Source organism: Lepidochelys kempii, chromosome 6 (genome assembly GCF_965140285.1).
Source record: "Lepidochelys kempii isolate rLepKem1 chromosome 6, rLepKem1.hap1, whole genome shotgun sequence".
In the NCBI taxonomy this organism is placed as follows: Eukaryota; Metazoa; Chordata; order Testudines; family Cheloniidae; genus Lepidochelys; species Lepidochelys kempii.
The window spans coordinates 89,766,949-89,770,847 of NC_136385.1; the positions used below are offsets into that span (position 1 = coordinate 89,766,949).

At 43.1% G+C, this 3,899-nt stretch overlaps 1 pseudogene; it reads left to right on the plus strand.

Moving 5' to 3' along the window:
* The first annotated feature begins 691 nt into the window (after positions 1 to 691).
* On the plus strand, positions 692 to 2,353 carry LOC140913887 (E3 SUMO-protein ligase ZBED1-like; annotated as a pseudogene).
* The last annotated feature ends 1,546 nt before the right edge of the window (positions 2,354 to 3,899 follow it).

Here is a 3,899-nt window from a genome sequence, read left to right on the forward strand (position 1 = left end):
CCTTTGCTGCTGATCAGTTTATTTCCTACTACATGAGAACTGGAAGCCTTTTAAAAGTGGTAATACATTATTTACAAAGGTAAATCAATTATGGTGCAGGAAAAACACTTCTATTTAAATTGTCCAGGAGCTGTGTACAGGATCTAGCCTATTCAGTATATGAAACGGTGGCAATCATCTGTAGTCTTATACACACATTATAAAAGTCATCAATCCCCATTCCTTTTAACCATCGTTTTGGTGATAACTGAATGTTCAAAGTACTTCACATCTATTTTTCTTCAGCACAAAGTGAATACTAATAAATTGTGAGTTCAAGCTTTTATTCCACCAAAGAGTTTGATTTACTATAAACAGGCAAAGAAGAATATTCAGGGCAACTGAAGCACTTGCTTTTACGAATATTGCCTGGCAATGAGTACTTCATTACATAAGCTTTTAGCACAGAAGAACTTTAGACCATCAGAAGGGCTGCATCCGATTTAGTTCAGACTTTCTTTCTAATTCAATAATTCATAGACTAGACATTGAGAGATGTTTGGTCACATGTACTGTGATTATATGTCTTGTACTTTCAGCTAATGTAATTTCGACTGGAGTTTTATAAATTGTCTCAATTGCTCAGGTATCTCTGGGTTCCGTGGAACAATATGAAGCTGTTTGGTTGGGGTTTTTTTAGGGCTTTCAGTTAATGGAGCAAAGCAGCAAAAGTTCGTCTTTTGAATGGGAAGTTTATTTTTAAAAAACTTCCAGATGGTTCCCTGGATAAAAAGACAGTTAACTCTAGCTACTGCAAGGCTGAGTTCCAATACCACTGAAGTACTTCAAGACTGCAGACCTGAAGTACTTCAATGGTATTGGAAACATGCTTTCTCCTCTAGTTTTTGTGCTACAGATAACCCACTGACAACAAATGAATCCTGCCAGCGGCAATAGAGTACACTTAGAGAGTTCAGGATCACTACAAGCCCATGGATCAAAAAAGTACAACTTAACTAATGCTATAGCAAAGTGGATAGCTATGGACTGCAGACCATTCAACATTGTAAATGACAGCGGGCTAAGAGATGTTATTCAAATTGCATCTTCCAATCAGTCATACACCTTGCCCTCCCAAGGAACCATTGCATCACGAATGCACGACCTTTATCACCGTGAGAAGACTACAAAGTTGGAGCTTCTGAAAAATGCACTACCTGTTGCTTTCACTGGTGATCACTGGACAGCCATGGGCAATCATAGCTATCTTGGTATGACGACGCACCTGAGTGATGCTGCATGAAAACTGCAGTTGTTTGCTTTTAATAATAATGCATACGAAAGAGAGACATTATGCTGAAATATGTGCAGAGCATTTCTTGGATGTTGCAAAAGCATGAAATAGTCAAGAAAAGGTAACAACGAGTACTGACAGTATATGAAATATGATAGCAGCTGCCAGTCGTTTGCATTTTTAACAGGAGGTGCATCACTCACAGTCTGCAGCAATCCACTCAGTGATGGTGGTTTTGAAAATGTGCTGGCAAAATGTAGAAAACATGTGGGCCATTTCAAACCCAGTACACACTGAGTATGGGTCAGTGCCTGCTTGGAAATAAAGCTGCTATCACAGCCACATTGTGCTTTTGAGCAGCTAATCTATCAATGCAACAAGGAAGTGATTTCGAAAAACTGTAAAAGCTAGAAACACTACTTGAGCCCTGCAAGCTTGTGAATGAACTCTTTGGGGGAGAATTGTAGGTCTCCTGCTCTGTGGTTTTACCCACATTCTGCCATACATTTTGCGTTATGGCAGCCTCGGATGATAACCCAGCACATGTTTGTTTTAAGAACACTCACTGCAGATATGACACAATGCAAAGACAGTACCAATGTGAGATTTTTAAGGATAGCTACAGCACTCGACCCAAGGTTTAAGAATCCGAAGTGCCTTCCAAAATCTGAGAGGGATGAGGTGTGGAAGATGCTGTCAGAAGTCTTAAAAGAGCAACACTCTGAGACAGAAACTACAGAACCCAAACCACCAATAAAGGAAATCAACCTTCTGTTTGTGGCATCTGACTCAGATGATGAAAACGAAGGTGCTTCGGTCCACACTGCTTTGGATCATTGTCAGGCAGAATCCATCATCAGCATGGAAGCATGTCCTCTGGTATGGTGATCAAAGCATGAAGGGGAACACGAATGTTTAGCATATTTGGCACTTAAATACCATGCAAGGTCGGCTATAACAGTGCCATGCAAACACCTGTTCTCACTATCAGGTGACATTGTAAATATGAAACGGGCAGCATTATCTCCTGTAAATGTAAACAAACTTGTTTGTCTTAGCGATTGGCTGAACAAGAAGTAGAACTGAGTGGACTTGTAGGCGCTAAAGTTTTACATTGTTCTGTTTTTGAGTGGAGTTATGTAAAAATATAATAATTCTACATTTGTAAGTTGCACTTTCACAATAAAGAGATTGCACTATGGCACTTGTAGGAGGTGAAATACTATTTCCTTTGATTATCATTTTTACAGTGAAAATATTTGTAAAAAAAATAATAATATAAAGTGAGCATTGCAAACTTTGTATTCTGTGCTGTAATTGAAATCAATATTTTGAAAATGTAGAAAAACATCCAAAAATATTTATAATACATTTAAATTGATATTCTATTATTGTTTAACTGTGCAATTAAAACTGCGATTAATCCCAACTATATTTTTAATCTCGTAATTAATTGTGATTATTTTTTTAATCGTTGGACAGCCCTAATTTTCTTTTTTTCCAGGAAAGATACACAGAGCAAGGTTTCTCTGTTCAAGTTTTACTATTTCTCTTCCATGAAATCTGAGTTTGGTTAAACCAGAGGTTCCCAAACATTTTTTGCTGCATCCCTTGAGAGATTCATGTCCCATGCATACTCCTCTTGGTACAAGGAAAAAGGGGGAACCAGAGGGTGCTGCGTTCAGAGCCCGTGAGATGGGGGAAGAAGGGGAAATATGAGCAGCATGTGTGGGGAGGAGGTCACGCACCTGTTCAAATCCCAGCTGTCTGGAAAAGTAATTATTGCGTGGCAGTTCTGCCCAGTTCCTGCATGCAAGTGCACGTACTGGGTGCAAGGCCTTTGCTGTGAGACCAAGACACGTATGCGGTAGTGTGGCCATGCTGATTCCTAGAGCAGCCACGAGGAGGGCTTGAGATATAGAAAGAGGAAAGGAGGAAAGGGAGGAAGTTCTTGAGAGGTCAGGGTTGGACCAGCCCACACTGGCTACCCCGAAGAAGCATGAAAAAATTCTTAATCAGTCAGGTCTTCATGCCCCCTGATAACCACACTGCTATTTTTAGGCACTAGCTCAGTCAGAGCTAACACACATACAGCTACCCAAGCTGCGATTTACAGCCCCAGCTGTAAATTCCCAGACATGTCCCACTTCTGGGAACTGCCTGAGATAAGTGCTGCCTGGAGCCTGCACCCCTCACGTCCCCCAACCCCCTGCCCCAGCGCTAATCCCCCTCCCACCCTCCGAATCCCTCAGTCCCAGCCCAGAGCCCTCTCCTGCACCCCAAACCCCTCATCCCCAGACCCACTCCAGAGCCCACACACCTAGTCAGAGCTCTCACCCCCCCACCCCTGTGCCCCAAGCCCCTGCCCTAGCCCTGAGCCCTCTCATGCCCTCTGAACCCCTGAGCCCCAGCCCAGAGTCCCTTCCTCAACCTCAAATCCCTCATCCCTGGATCCATCCCAGAGCCCACAACCCCAGCTGGAGCCCCCTCCCACCCCGTGAACTCCTCATTTCTGGCCCCATCCTGGAACCTGCACCTCCAGCCCAGAGCCCAGCCCCTCCCACACCTCAACCCCTTGCCTCAGCCCAGAGCCCCCTCCCATACTTCAAAGCCCTCAGCTCCTCCC